The sequence below is a fragment of the Ciconia boyciana genome, chromosome 3 (assembly GCF_034638445.1).
Source record: "Ciconia boyciana chromosome 3, ASM3463844v1, whole genome shotgun sequence".
NCBI classification, from domain to species: Eukaryota; Metazoa; Chordata; class Aves; order Ciconiiformes; family Ciconiidae; genus Ciconia; species Ciconia boyciana.
The window spans coordinates 53,671,665-53,688,706 of NC_132936.1; positions in this window are offsets into that span (position 1 = coordinate 53,671,665).

Below are 17,042 nucleotides of genomic sequence, written 5' to 3' on the forward strand. Positions count from 1 at the left end.
GCACAAACACAAGATTAAAGTATAAATGGATAGATAATAAACATTTTTGAATAGTCTTTTAACAACAACCTTTTGGTTTTGATCACATCACAAATGTGAAACACTTATTCAGCATAAAATGTCTCTGTGCTTTCTGCAGAAGCTGCCATCTTTTTTTTTTTCTTCTTTCTTCAAATCCTCTGACCTCCCCTGGGAAGGCTTTTATGCACGTTCAGTATGCTCACACAACTATTTCTACCAGCACTGTTACCATAGAAACCAAGTGATTTCCCCCCCACCCCCCATCAGGGTTTGGACCTAGTGCCAGACCTCTCTACTGTTAGCAATAATATTTTTTCAATATTTGGACAGATATTTTAGAAAAAAAATCTGTTGTTTACATTGTCAAGATGTGGTACTTTCTTTCAGGATACAAATTTTCAGGTATTAACATCAACCGATTGATTCACTTACTTCAAGGAGCTAGACAGCTCTTTCTTTTGCAACATTTAGACCATGACATTTTGTAAGGAAGATGCCAGAATTGGTTATTAATTGTAGACTTCAACTCAGAATGTGAATGAAGGGATTTATGTATCAGGTCAGTGGACTGTGTCTCACATTTTCATTTTTTTAGTACTCATTTTCAACATGTTTCTTTTGTATACACAGAAATGGCTTGATCACGCCTAACCACGAAGAGAGACATGTAATTAATTACTATATAATTTACAAGTTATTGATTGGCATAATTTGTAGTGCTCACATTAACAGCTTCCTCATATAAATTTTTAAGTGTTTTGATTCTCTGACTACATATCATATTGATTTTTTAAATGAATCTACGCTCGGTTAGAAATACAACATTATATATTAATTTTATAACTGTTTTATTTGGGCTGAATAAATTATTTCAATTAACTTTTCATTGAATCATCTGACATATTTTAAGTGTAATTTGACTTAAACAAAACACACATATACATTAGGTCATACCTACACTACAGCACAGATATATACATCTGTTTGAGAATTTTTAGCCACTGTTAGTTTATGTAAAATATTACACTGAAAAGCAGAATCACAATAACATATATTCCAGAAATATTGTCTTCTTCTAACATACACGGTAGCTTTTGGGTGCAAATATCATATTACGCCAGCAAAATGCAAGAGAAGGGAAAGCCAAGACGATTTGAAAGTGCATTTTTGCCTTGCTGTCAGGAAGCACTGGACTTGCAGACCCTTGTCCAAAACAACCGACTCTCCTGTAACATAATTATCAAGTGCAAGACCACCAAGTGATCTTTGGTCTTCTTCTTTCCCTGTAATACCTGTTTGGCGTAAGAGGTAATTATAATAATTAAACATGATAAATAAATCGTAGCGTGTTTCAAATGCATTTTTTTTTCAGTGACAGAAGAGGGAGCAGTTCTTCCTTCTCACTATCGAGAGATACATTTGGCCCCCATCCCCCGCTGCCTATGCCCCTCTTGCCAAATGCAAACCTGCTCGATCATAATCCAGACACGGCTGGGTTTTACTGTGGGGGCAAGCGGCAAGACAGTTTGGGGTCGAGGGTGGAGGGGGGCCAGACCACCCACTTCGTCTCTGGAGGAACAAAGCCGAAATTCTTTCTGAGTTGCCACTTTCCCTAAGGATATAGTTAGATATCAGGGTCTTTTGTGCCCTACTGTATATTTTTATTTGTAACAATGCTTTTTTTTTTTTTTAACCCGCCTCATCACGCTACAAAGAAGCCGTGATGGTGTGTAGTCAACTGGAGTGAATGTGTACGTTCTCCAGGCCTCGTTTTGTGAGACTTTGTTCCACTGTTGTTCCCACTCTGAGCCGAGCAGAAACCATGCATGTCTGAATAACGGGGCCCTTTCTGCCTGTTGTAATCCTGGATTGTTACAGTCTAGGGGCCAGCCATGCTGTCACCGTCACAAATTGATTTAACCATCAATTGCAGTGGTCATTAAAGCTGCTAGAAGTCCCAGCCAAGCTGATGAATTGCAGCTGAATGTGAAATGAGCCTCCAAGCCCGTTTCCCACCATCTCATATCAAAGCCTATTGTGTCCCTGCAAAGTAAAGGGTCGGAGGTTCAGCCTGGACTGCAACAATGGGCTCAGTCAGAAGATAGAGCCCCCTTCGCCCCGGCATTCCCAATTACAGTTTTCTTTCCATACCTTATTGTGCAGTATTTGCATCCAACTAATACGTTGAATTATTGACATACCCCAGTGTCAATGGAGCTTTTGAAAGATTTATCCCCCAAATATATGGAATCACAAACATCTGGTGGCTCCCCAGTAATGACAATGAAATGATTCCCCGGTTTTCCTTGTCCAGCAGCGTAGTCGGCTGATCTGAGCTGAATGGCTATCTTTACTCAGCAGAGATTAGCTGCTTCCAGGCCTCACACAAAAAAACCTGAGTCTGCTTCTGGAAGTCCTTTTCCTTCAGATGTATTGTTCCCTGGACTTGCCTTGCTATTCATTTTTATATAGCACTTAAATCTGCTAGTCTTTTGCTTAGTGGCTGTAAGTAACAGGGGAAAAAAGAATAACAATAAAAAAAGATCCAATGTACTCCAGTCTTTTTTTTTTTTTGCCCTGCTGTGTCTGCATGATTGATACAGTCGTCTTGCATTTTTGGTTTGTTATTAACCCGCACACAGTCGGTGCTACCAGATGAAATTGCAACCCTTCTGTTCGGGGGGTAGCGTTTGCATGCTGGGCACACACAAGCTGGTTTGGCTTGCCCGCTCTGTCTTGTCCAAGGGTGCTGTCCCTGTGGACGAGGGACTCTGGGGCGCAGACAAAAGGAGTGCGAGGTGAGACACCGTGGCTGTGATTGCGTACGTGCAAAGTCCAGGAGGGCTCCCGCTGCACACATGGACAGAAAAAGAAGATGTGGGAGGGAGGGGGGAAGGTTCAGTAAAGAAGTCACAGGTCCAGACTATCCCAATGTATTAATAATGAGCCAGTATTCTGGCTCAATTCTAGGCCTGTATTTCCCTAGATTGTATTTATTATAGACTGAATGTCTCCACTAAATCTGCATGGAGATGCTGTTAGCAAAGAGGACTAACTGTTACCACTGGCCGCTGGTCCTCCGTGGCTCCCATGGAAGTCATCAGATGCCTGGTCTTGAAAGCTTTGTTGTCCCAAAGACAGAATGAATAAATGAATAAATAGATACATACACTTTTTATTTAAAAGGTTCTTTAAATCTGATTGTGTCACAGAAGAGCAGTGATTTGTTGAACTCTTGGATCTTTCTGACCTCTGGACCTTTTCACTGCATGTAGCAGTGAACTTCCCTTAATGGAAAGTAATATCATTGCAGGTTTAATTTTCTTTTTGCCTTACATGTTCCAAGTGAAGCATCTGAAAAGTCCATCAATGCATGCTAGCACCAAGTTGTCTCCACAAAAATCTGGACTGAATGATTAAGAGATTAAAAAATAGAGCGGTAGTCTGTCCCATTAATGGCCTGCGGTAGTGATTTCATGTCTCCTGAGAATCTGGGATTTAAAAAAAAATATGCCCACTCTCCACTGTGACAAGCCCAAGAATTTTCACAGTTTTTTTCTTTAAAAAATAGAAAACCAGCCCCAAATAGACAATAACATGGCAATAGGAGATTCCTCTGAATTGGAGACACTCAGGTTCAAATTATCTCAATTTTTTTCCACAGCGTAGATATCACGCCCATCTGATAATGTGAAACCATTCAGTGATAACTCTTAAGTTTGTCTCTCTCAATCTCTTTCATGAATAAGTAAATATTCATTGGGCCAGAAGCACAAACCTGAGGCTCTCACAAACTCTCCCTCTGCCCTAATCACTAAGCAAGAAAGCAAGGCACAATTTTTTGCCAAATAAGTATTGGGGCAGCCTCAGCCTGCCTGTGCAAGGTGAATGCCAAAAATCAGGGAGAGGATGATAGAAGGTAAAAACTGCATCTGACAACTCCTAATCTTACTGTTCTCAGTGCATATGGAAAGTGATTGACTGCTGCAGTGCAAAGCCTGAATAATAAATGGCACAGATTACAGTCCATCCACCCATTTTGTCCAAACTTCAGTAATATGGAAAGGTACAAGTGAACCAGCTTATAACTTCAGGTACTTATTTACTTTTGAGACAAATTTGTACTCTGAGACCATCCTTGCTTCTCTGCTGAGATATTGCAAATATCTTTCTGTCTGGTTTCTACTGAGAAGAAATCAGTGGTGGTAGAGCTCTGGTCATGTAACTTTCTCAGTTTATACAAGCCCTGAAATGTGGTGGTCAAGGATCATATAAACAATCTTAGCATGTTATCGTTGTCTAGTTCCAAGGGAGCAAGGCTGCATTGAGATATGACTTTAACAGGAGTAAAGTTCCCTTCAGCTCGACTGTCAAAATTGCCTCTGTGTTAACTCCTGCACAAATCAAAACTAAGAACAACAGCACAAATTCCCCAGACTCAAAGCCTTCTCACCTTCTCAGGACTTGGAATGCTGTCCACTGCATGGTTACCTGATGGATCCTGACCCTGTAATATTTATAATAGTTCTTGAAAAACTGCTTGTTTCCTTGTAAACTGTTGAGACAAAAAGGAATCAAGAAAGCTTCCACTTTGGTGAAGAATAAAGATGTTTATGTTACACACTTGCCTTCTACTGAAAGAAATCAATCTTGTCCTGGCAAAATTTATATTCATAAGTATATACCTACAGATCCTGGCAAGACTGGGTTCACTGATAGATGAAGATATCTTTTGCCCTACAGGACTGGGTCCTCCAAGGCCACTGAGGACAGATTTTATTTGCAATATTCAGCTACTGCGGGGAACAGACTAAGCTGCCCACACAAAGCAATTTTTTCTTCGAGCACTGGAGCAGAAGAAGTTCTCTTTCCCACAGGTTACTGTCCTGGGGCCTCTCCCCTTTCGCATGTGACTGAAGTGAGTTAAAATGGGCACAAACTGAAACACAGGAGGTTCCTTCTGAAGATGATGAAACAGTTTTTCACTGTGAAAGTGACTGAACTCTGGCACAGGTTGCCCAGAGAGGTTGTGGAGTCTCCATCCTTGGAGATATTCAAAAGTCATCTGGACATAGTCCTGGGCAATCATCTCTAGTTGACCCTGCTTGAGCAGGGGGGTTGGACCAGATGACCTCCAGAGGTCCCTCCTCTGGGGACCCTTCTGTGATTCCGTAAAAGCTTCACAAGTTATTTGCAGGATAGACTCACAGGCAGACACACAGTTCTCAGCAATTATGTGTCTTCTTGCTTTATGACAAGAGGGGTAAAAACTCAGAAGTCTTTCACAGAAGAGTTGTTGGGGTACAAAAGGTAGTTTCAGAAGTACTGAAATGTAGAGATATTGAATTTATGTTTGCAAGGAAAGATATTTTGATAGTGCTTGTTTTTAGCTGTATGGCACTGAAGGTAATTTTTCCTCAAGGCAGACAATTAGTCTGCAAGTGCAACTCAAATTAGTGCCTACTTATATTATTAACTTGTATATGATTAACTTACTAACTTTTGTAGTAAAACTTTTCTGACCTATATTCACTTTGTACTATAGAGTTCATGGTTATTGTACAAAAGAACATATTGGTCATTTGGGTTTTTGTGATCAACAAATGCAAATAAGAGATTAATAACAGCAATAATGCCACATTAAAGAATAGGCATTTTAGATAGAAATCTACTTTAAATATGTGGTGTTGAGGGAATAAAAACATTTACTTAACTTTACAGAAAATGGTTTTGCTTTTCTTTTTTTCCCACACATAGCATTGAAAAGAAATAGCATTGTAAAGGCATCCTTGAATCAGCAGCAACTAGTAGACTCTTGTATCAGGAATGTTAAAAGGAATCTAGATCCTTGATAGATTTCTTAATTTTAAGATGTTGAAATAAGATATGAAACCTTTTGCCATTAACTGTAGGTGAAAAAAATCCTTGAACCAGTCACAATCAGTCAAATAATATGCGATAAGTGGCAATTGCAACTGCAGATTTTCCCTGTCTTCCATGCTTTTCTGAGAGTGACAATCAGTTGGTGGTAAATAAAACATTTGCAAGAAATTTTCTTTTCTTGTTTTCATTTGTGTATTATTAAGTTTTCTCCTGGAACTGGGAGACAGTTCACTAGCTTTCAAAACCTACTCTCAATGCAAACATGATAATTGTTGTTTGGAAGAAGTGTAGCAAAGCTGTTATAGAAAGTGTTCATATTTCACTTAAAAACATAAGTTCTGGTATGATTGCTCATGCAGAACATGTATGTTCTCTGTGGTTCTCTGACTATCTGAACCTAACTTATCTACAAGATTTTATTGGATGTGTCTGAATAGGCTGCTAAAGCCCTTTCGGTTCTTTTCCTTATTATGTGCATGTGGCTGTAGGAGTGTACAGAATCACAGAATCGTATAGGTTGGAAAAGACCTTTAAGATCATCGAGTCCAACCGTAAACCTAACACTACCAAGACCACCACTATACCATGTCCCTAATGTTAATGTTTTTCACAAACAGAAGACGAACCTCAGCCAGTTTGGTTCAATGCACTGGACTTCTCTAAGGTCCTGCAGGTCCTGCCTTGTGGCCAGTGGCAGCAGACAACTATTTTTCTGCAGCCCGTGCTATTTTGTGTGTGGGAAGACTTGCCTCATCCTGCACATAAAAGCATCCAGGCGGTAAAGAACCCCGTTAACTCTGACAAAATGTAAGTAATCAATGTGGCTGAGATTTTTTGTTGTGTGTCTGGCTGATGCATCACTTTTAGAGGTCCAACCACCACTACACTTCATTGCCCATCTTTTTTGATTATATTTGTTTATGATGAGTTTTTTTCATATAGTTTTGCTGTGGCAAAGCTGGTTTGTAACATATTTTTACATGTAACACTGGGGCTCATTTGTTTTTAACTTCTTTTTTTTCTGCTTGTAGGTGTAGAAGCAGAATAAGAATTGCTTCAATGGGAAGAAGAAATTATTATTTCAGTTTGGAATCCAGGAATAAATCAATCAAAGTTCTTGTCAAACCACTGTAAGCAGCACATAAATAAAAGTCAAGGTCAGTACGGCTGTGGCTGCTCATTTGCTACTAAGAAAAAGGCGTATTTCTGGGGACAAGGCAGCAAGGCCTGCAGAAATCTGCTGCCTCTGTACATGCTCAAATTAACAGTCTTACTTTTTTAGGGTTCTTCCCTAACTATTGTGTTTATCTTACAGTGGGCGGAGATTGCAAAAGGCATTCATACTTGAGTTCATGAAAGGAAAAAATACACTGACTCCTGTTATGTCCCTCTAAAATATCAAAATCATGCTGTGCTCTTTCAGCCTCTCTCAGTTTTTCTGCTCCAGATACACAGTCAAGTTCTGCATCCTGCTTTCTTTCAGGTGGATTCCCAAAGCAAGGGTGGTGGAGACTTCCCAGGCCACCACAACACAGATGGCTGGCGCTCCCCCCCCATCCCCAAACACACATTCAGAGACATGTCTTGTTTTCTGTTCCTGTGTGTTTCATGTGGAACCCAGTTAGCCATGGAAAGGTTTTTCCAAATGTATGCTCTCATTATGGATGCGATCCAAAGCCTATGGAAGGCAGTGAAGACACTCCCACTGATATTCATGGTGCTGTGCCATCTACTGCATCTGAGGAGTTATCCGTGCTCACCACTGCTGAGTTTCCAGGAAATATTGAAGTCCTTTAGCGCTTATATTAATGAGCATCAAATGTAAGTGAAATGGTGTAGCTAGGTTGCCAAAAACATATTACATGGCTGGCGGTAAAAGTAGGTGGCAGGCACAGCAAATAGGATTACTGTGTTCTAGTTTTGCTGTGTTGCCATTTTTCCCTGCCTCTTCACAGTAACCAACATTAGGCTTTAACAAACTAATATGAGCTGTAATTAAAATATCAGACCCAATTGGCGCCTGAATATATAACTTGCCTAGGGATAGGTTCAGTGATGTGGTGACTGACATCATTCTGCCTATTGAATGCAGAAACTGTGGGTATTTGAAGTTCCTGTTAACTACTGGATGAAGGGTCATTATTTAGAATTTCAGAAGCCATCCACTGATTTACAGTGAGACTTCAACTCCTAAGTCACTTGGATGTTTCTGAAAAAATCACACACCCTCTTTTGGAAAGGAAAAGGCCCCAGGCGTGTTTTGGAAGAATATAGCTAGTTAAATGGCATGGTAATGAAAACAAATAAATAAACCTTAATCCAGAATTAGACTAAATACAAGTGATGGGATTGAGTTTCTCTCTCAGAGAAGAAAGCTCTGCTGGCATCAGTCAGCTTAGAGCAGGAGTGAATCTATTCCACGGTTTCTGTTTAACTTACAAAACCAGGAGAGAAATGTGGAAACACACAAGGGAAATTCTCAGAAAGGCCACTGTAGGCTACTAATGAGATAAATATCCCTGAGGTCTCCTGATAGCCCATGGGGAAAGCAAGACTTCTCCAGAGGGTGATTCAGAGTGAGTACAGTAGGATCTTGTGATTTCTCTGGAGAATCCTTTTTCTTCCTGGGGACTGTAGGAAGGGAGCATGGAGTTACCTCACTGGCCTCAAAGCTGCCTTTGGAAATGTCCACTAAAAAAACACAGGCAAGGAAATGATAGAAGATCAATCAAAGCATAAGGCCAACAGTTTCAAAACACTAGTTCTGAAGAGAAATCGAACCACAGTACACATCTGCTGAGCCACGATGCTGTACCCAAAGCCGGCTGACAGGACCAGTGCTCTCTCTGTTTCTCCTCCTTAACTGGTCTTGCTCAGTGGGCAGACATTCTCCTAATAGAAATCCCAGGGAACTATATGTGTTTCCCACTTGCTAAATCAAGAGTTAGCATTTCCAAAATACCAGATTCTGTGCTGGAGCTAATTTTTAAAGCTTCCAGGTGTGGGACAGTGAAAGTAGGCAGCCTTTAGTCCCACAGTGGCTGCTACTCAGTTATCTCACTTCTCCATAACTACCCCACCTCTGACTAGCTATCATCTCCCTTTGACCATTTGCTCTGCCTTCGCCTGCTGGGAAGGTTCTCCTGTATTATTTTGGTCTTCAGTGGCAATTGGCCTTTTGGTGAAAGGAACAGTATCAATTATATAATCAGGGTTTCCCGGAAACTTGCAGGACTACACAGTCCCCTTTCCATCTGTTTTCCAGAGTTCTACCAGGCTTAGAAAACAAGCCGTGAAACTATAATAGTGCAGTAAGTACAACCAAGGGTCCCTTGTATCTTATGCTCCATCTCAGCAAGAGGCTAAATTATACAATATAATACTATATAACATAACAGGATATTTTTCCATTTTAGGCTATGACATCAGTGTTCTTACAATCATAAAAACAAATCAAAACCAAGTTTTCCTCTCTTCTCATTAGGACATGCACTACATATTTAAGATTGTCTCTTGAGAAAATTTTACGGACAAATATTACAGAACATGCAGCAGATGTTTACAATCTCTAATTCCAAGTAAGTTCCAGCCTGGAAACTAAATTGAGGCACATTTACACTGATTTCAGGGGAGCTTTGCCCAGATGAGTATTGCCAGTTCTAATCCGTATTTGTTTCTGGATTCTTTAACATTTACATTAAGTACAGATGGACTTGAACAGAATCCAAACCTAAATTAAATCAAAGTTTGGATTACCTGGCTCCAAGTGCTCAGGCTTTTCTTGCATCTAAAAAGAAAGTAGTAGATAATGAGATATTTCAGAGATGCTCAGCACTGTCTCCATTTTTACTAGATGTTCCTGGGGCTTGTTGTTTTTGTAAGGGTGACATTCTTTTAATCCAACTTGTGCCTAAATGGGGTGCACAGTAGAGGTTTCTTTCTTTGTTGCCTAGAAAGAGAAACCTAAAACCAAAAATTCCTACATTCTGCTCATATATGTGGTCACTAGAGGAGAAAAAGAACAGCCTATTTTGAAACTTCAGACACACTCAGAGTTAAAATACTTCTCTGACAATTCTTCTCTGTTAGTGGGTAGATGGTTAGAGTACAAAAGGATGTGGTTTAGATTTCTCCACCAACATTAAGCGTTTTTCCATTTACATGTACAAATTTTGTAGGTTCTTGCTTGAAAATATAACAGCACATTTATCTTACAGAAATGAGGGGTTTTCTGTACAATTCATATTGTGCAATGATCTCAGCATGCGAATGACATTCCAGACTGAAATGAGACAGAAATAATGAAAACAGAAGCAACAGTTTGTTTGCCTTTTCCAGAAGCAGCTCCAAATCAGAGCTTTAAAAAAACAATGTCTCATGTAAAAGTAATACATGGTCAATGTTTTGAGTTCTGTCATTTGATCCATTTTACAAAGTTCTTTTCTTTTTCCTCACTAGAATGTAAATGTTACTTCTGGAAATTTGCTAACACGAAGGACCTATTTAACTATCTCATACATATATTGGCTTTTCTAGAATGTATTTTACAACTGGTGGTGTCAAATCATTTCTCTAATGGTTGGAGTTACAGAAGACTGTGTATCTATAGAGGGTTCATTTCGTTTTTTCAACTAGTTCTGTAGGCATGTGGCATTCATGAATGGCCTACCTCCAACAACACAGGAGTCTGTAGATGCCTTTAAAAGCAGTGAGCGCTGGATCAGTTCTGGAATAAGAAGGTAGAAAATCAATGGATGGACACAGCTTGTAGTGTGCAGTTAATTATATAGAGGAAGAGATATCCATAGTTTCCACTGCTTTTATTATATGCTCTATTTTTGCTAAGCAGGTTATACTAGAGCTCTGAAATTCAACTTCCTGTTGATAATGTCCTAAAAAATCCACCCTAAAACCAGTGCTTCTCTTTCTAAAAATTTTTGGTAAATATATTATTGACATGAGAAGAGCCATGCTGGGTCATAACTGAAGTTCATCAAGCTCATTATCCTGTGTTAACAGTTGTCAATGTATTGCTTAGGGAACAAATATAAAATATTAGGAAATCATAAGCCTGTTGCTTATGGCAACAGACTAGTGGAGAAGGAAGCTGCCTACAAAGAGTAGGATGGTGAGAAGAAGAATTAAAGTTGTGATCCTGTAATTCAGGAGAGGACACCTTAGGGGTGAGGTAGGCTGAAGGTATTTCCTGTTGCCTGGGGATTTAGGGAATAATGAAAGAGAGCAAGAGATGGAGGGATCCCCTAGCCCCGCACAGAGCCCCATGATACCTATAATCCCCTGCAATATCCTGATCTCTGCTGGCCCCTTTCCTGAAACAGAACTCCTCCAGTTCTCCCTCCTCCTCAATCTTTCTTTCCTTTCTGAAACTTCCCACCTCCAAAACTTGTGCTGTTTCTCCCATCCCTTCCTTCCTCCTTCCCCAGTGTATCTTTGAAATTCACTCTGATATCATCACAAAATTCAGCTTTGTGCCCCAGGGATGCAAGTAAGGAAGAGGTTTCTTTGTTTGTTTTCTTTTTTTTAACCTACAGGACAAGAAAATGTAATGCTTGTGCTATTGATAAACTGTAAACCAGAAAATGTAATGCTTCTGCTATTGATAAACCATGAACCAATTCTGAGAACAAGGACACATGTGCAGCAAACCTTCCCCTAGCTACTTTCCCTGCTAATGGTTTTTCAGTTGGGTCTCATGAGCATGAACCAGAACAGGCTGGAAGGTATTGAAAGAGGAAGAGAAGAAAAATTGCCTTTTCCAGTCAAACTTCTGAAATTTCCATTAATCTTCTGAGCAAAAAGCTGTGACCATTCCAGACTAATGAGAGTGTTCTCCAGCTACTATGGTTTGGGTTGTTTACATCAGCTGGTGCAGGATTTCAAACCATTTCATGTGTAGTACAGTAGAAAAGATTTCTTTTCCTGCTTCTCAGAATGGTAGGTTAAAATCCAGGAGCATTTCTGGAATAACAGTGGATAAGAAGTGATTGAAGCATATAACTGTAATTTTACTGATTTAATAGTCACAAAAATAATTTGATGCAATTTCATAAATTTGGTGATATATTGGGTGACAGGAGATGACAAAGATGTCCCATATCCTAGCAATGAAAAATTGAGAGGCGTTCTTTCAATCAATTTTTTTACCTAATAGACCTGATTTTCTAGGAAATGCTGAGTGCCACTGATTCTAATGGCAATGGCTATTTCACTTATTTGGACTGAAGCCTGAAACAGTAAACTCTTCAGGAAGAGGTGATGATTTTATGCTTGATGGTTGATGTTGGAAGGGAGCATCTGGTCCAACTCCCCTGCTCAAGCAGGGACACCTAGTGACAGCTGCCCAGGACAACGTCCAGATGGCTTTTGAAGATCTCCAAGGATGGAGACTCTACAGCCTCTCTGGGCAACCTGTGCCAGGGCTCGGTCATCCTCACAGTAAAAAAGTGTTTCCTGATGTTCAGAGGGAACCTCCTGTGTTTCAGTTTGTGTCCATTGGCTCTGGTCCTGTTACTGGGCATCACTGAAAAAGAGCCTGGCTCTGTCCTCTTTGCACTTTCCCTTCAGGTATTTGTATACATTGATAAGATCCCCCCTGAGCCTTCTCTTCTCCAGGCTAAACAGTCCCAGCTCTCAGCCTTTCCTCATAGGAGAGATGCTCCTGTCCCTTCATCATCTTTCTGGTCCTTTGTTAAGATGTGCTGTTTTTGGCTGTGATAGAGTTAATTTTCTTCATAGTAGCTAGTATGGGGCTATGTTTTGGATTTGTTCTGGAAACTGTCGATAATACAGAGATGTTTTCATTATTGCTGAGCAGTGCTTACACAGAGTCAAGGCCTTTTCTGCTTCTCTCACCACCCCACCAGCGAGTAGGCTGGGGGTGCACAAGAAGTTGGGAGGGGACACGGCTGGGACAGCTGACCCCAACTGACCAAAGGGCTATTCCATACCATATGGCATCATGCTCAGCATATAAATCTGAGGAAGAAGAAGGAAGGGGAGGATGTTCGGAGTGATGGCGTTTGTCTTCCCAAGTAACCATTAGGCGTGATGGAGCCCTGCTTTCCTGGAGATGGCTGAACGCCTGCCTGCCGATGGGAAGTAGGGAATGAATTCCTTATTTTGCTTTGCTTGTGTGTGTGGCTTTTGCTTTACCTATTAAACTGTCTTTATCTGAACCCATGAGTTTTCTCACTTTTATTCTTCTGATTGTCTCCCCCATCCCACCAGGGGGGAGCAAGTGGCTGTGTGGTACTTAGTTGCTGACTGGGGTTAAACCACAACATAAGGATTCCCCCCAGTATGTCCATGTCTCTCTTGTACTGAGGAGCCCAGAACTGGACTCAGCACTCCAGGTGTGGCCTCACCAATGCTTAGTAGAGGGGAAGGATCATGTCACTTGACCTGCTGGCAACACTTTGCCTAATGCAGCCCAGGATACCATTGGCCTTCTTTTCCACAAGGGCATGTTGGTGGCTCATGTTCAACTTGGTGTCCACCAAGATCCCCAGGTCCTTTTCTATCAAGCTGCCTTCCAGCTGGGTGGCCCCCAGAATATACTGGTGCATGGGGTTGTTCCTCCCTAGGTGCAGGACTTTGCTCTTCTCCTTGTTAAACTTCAAGAAATTCCTGTCAGCCCATTTCCCCAGCCTGTGGGGTCCCTCTGGACGGTGTCTCTCTGGTGTATCAGCCACTCCTCCCAGTTGTGTGTCATCAGCAAACTTGCTGATGCACTAAGCCCCATAGTCCAGATCATTAATGAAAATGTTTAACAGGACTGGACTGAATATTGACCCTTGGGGTACACTGCTGGTTGCTAGCTTCCATCTAGACTTTGTGCCACTTATCACCACGCTCTGGGCCTGGCTGTTCAATCAGATTTCAATCCACCTTGCTTTCTGCTCATCCAGCCCATAGTTCAACAGCTTTTCTATGAGGATCTTATTGGAGACAGTGTCAAAAGCCTTACTTAAGTCAAGGTAGACAATATCGACTGCTCTCCTCATCTAACAAACCAGTCATTTCATCATAGAAGGTTACCAGGTTGGTCAAGCATGACTTCCCCTTGGTGAAACCATGATGACTACTCCTGATGACTTTCCTGTCCTTCATGTGCCTGGAAATGGTTTCCAGGATTAGCTGCTCCATTGCCTTCCCAGGGATCAAGGTGATGCTGACTGGCCTCTAGTTCCCTGGGTCCTCCTTCTGGCTTTTCTTGAAGATAGGAGTGACATTTGTGTCTCTCCACTATTCTGGCATCCTTAAAACAACGAGGCTGAGGCCTCTCCCACTACTGTTGTTATATATGTAACAAATAACCACAAGAGAAAGCAATGCTTCACATGGTGGTTTGGACAATAGCTAGGTTGCTGGCACCAGAGCAGAACTGGCGAAGGCCAAGGACATCTTTTTCATTGGAAGTAAGTATTTGCAAAGCCTCAGACTTCTACTGGTCCGCAATGTTTTTCATTGGAAGTATTTGTAAAGCCTCAGACGTCTACTAGTCCTCAATGTGGGTCATTCATATTTTGGGGTTCTTTTGTTTTTAAATCTTCTTAAATCTGCTGGAGTGGAAACTGTTTTTTAATCTATGGGTTAGACAAATAGTCTACTGGGATAACTCTGACAGATGATTCATTCCCTAGAAGACTAACACTAACATGTTGAGAAATATGAGGGGAATCAGGACCATGACAGAAGAGAAAAGATGTATACGTTTTATTAAAATGTTATGAACATCTAAATCAGCAATAACTGTAGAGCTTTTTCTATACTGGAAAGACTTAAGATACATCATAGGTACAACTGTAAGCCATACAGTCCCTCCACTTCCTACATCTAGTAAAATGTGATTTTTCGGTGGAGAGAATTGAAGTGACACCTCTTTTTGTGGTTGATTTTTGTTTCAATGAAAAGTGCCAAACGGAATAGATAACAGAGGAGTTCTTGCCTTTTTTTTTTGGAGGCACTGATCTCTCCTCCAGTTGCTAGTGTTTACAAATTATTTTACATGAATAATTGCCTGTGGGATTTCTACCCACTTTTAAGATTTGGTTGAACTTAGACGAAAGTGTTGTAAGGTTATGGAGGATTCCCAGGTGGACTGATAAAGTGATCCCCTAAACCTATTTTCCTCATGCTTAAAATCAGGCTAAACCAGCCTTTTTTTTTTTTTTTTGTTGATTTTAATTTCTTAGGTCAAGGTTATATTAATTTAAATCTCTTCAGAACAACAGGATCATTGTACAAATAGGACCCAAAGCTGTTATTAATCCCAGGCACATAACTTGAACATGCGCATGAATAAGTCAATAGCTGCATGCGTGTGCATGCACACTCTCTCTCTTATTCTCCCTTTCTTTTTAGGATTCATTCTCTTCAGCTCAATTGGTTTATGTTGTTTCAATATTTTAGTTGATTGCTATAGAGAAGGCTGTAAATATACACAATGGTCTTGCCAGGTACAAGAAATACATGCATGCTTATTTTCTAAGGCAGTAGATGTTTTCTATAAAGTCTCAGTAGTCAAATTACACAAGCCAACAACATAAATGCAAAGTGATGTGCTTTTTACTGCTGTCTTTTTGAGGAAAATGTGGGTCCTCTTTATTTATTTATTTCTTCATTTATTAATACAGTATCTGCAAGCCACCTGCAATGGCAGTCTCTTCTGCAGACTGACTGGCACCCTAGTTTCTATGGCAACTGAAAAAAAAGGAGCAAAGTGAAATGAAAGCAGTGAATGCCTCAGCTTTACTGGTAGCAGGGAAAAAAAGGAGGCCTCATTTACATTCTGGTGCATAAACCAGCTAAGTGATGTTTCCTGAATAATTTCTGGTGGCTTGAAACTGCACATTCATGTGGAGTTTATATTTTTTTATTAGGACAGAACTAAAACTCCCCATAGCAGTTTATTTGTAGAAAGTTGAGGCAGGGGAAAAACACAAATGAACAACTGGAATTTTAAGTTAATTGTTCTGTCTCCTCTAAAAAGAAATAAAATGGATTATTAAATTAAAATTACTAAAACAGGGGAGTTGGTTGGAAAGTTTTCTTCATCTGTGACACAAATATGTTGTGTTGAAGAAACATCTGCTAGGCTAAGTGACCCATTTCTAAACAGCTTAAGAAAAGAGAGAAATCTAAATGCAAACAAAGCTCCTTTTAGTATCTTAGACAATTCCTTAGACAATAACGCATTCCAAGGGGATGTGCACATACTCGGATTGTAAGACTTCTGCCTTTTGGTTTGTTACTGCCCTCCATACAAACAGGGCCTTAATCCTGAGGCTTTGAGGTTCTACGATGACAAAAGTGAATAATAATAAACGTAGACATCAAAGTTCCTTACAAATAACAACAAAAATGTATTTTTATATAAAATTCACGAATGCCTTTTTTTCTAAAGTTATTTAAAGGTGAATTATCTTATTTTAAGAGAAGTATCTTAATTTTATAATTTATCTATCAGTTTGTGAGAAATCACCTTAAAACATTAAAAAAATTAACTAATATGCTCAAAACACCTTCCTGGCTTTAATTTTAGTCTGCCCATTAAGCATGTGCCCAAAACCAGTCAGAAGCCCAGAACTGCTTACTAGTTCGCTATTGCCATCCTTTCAGGACCAGGCTTTGGTCTGGCAGGGTACGTCCAAGCTTCTTGTAGAGTCTGGAAGAACCAGGCATAGATGAAGCTAGGGGTACAACAGCCCAAAGGGCACCTCAGCTACTCCCAAGTTCAGGGTGGCTGCTCTGAGCCTAAAATGCAGCCAGGCTGCAGACAGGAAAGAGAGCAAGTTCATGTGGACTGCAGGGTTCAGTGTCTTTAGTTCTCCTTTGAGCCAAGACTTCACCTCGCAACAGAAGTGACCTCTTTAGGAGCACCTTTGCCAGGACTTTTTTAGTGATAGACATTCAATTCTGATTTTTCCTGTATGTGCTGGATTCATTGAGCCCAATTCCAGTGATTCCCCTAGAAAACATGTAAAGATTTTATTTCTTTAATGTTAAGCAAGATGATTTCATCTGAATTTTGTGATATTTGATACTTTTATTTAAGCCCAGTTTACTGGAATCATGAGACTGCATGAGAATATTTGCTTTATTTTTTTTTAAAGAAA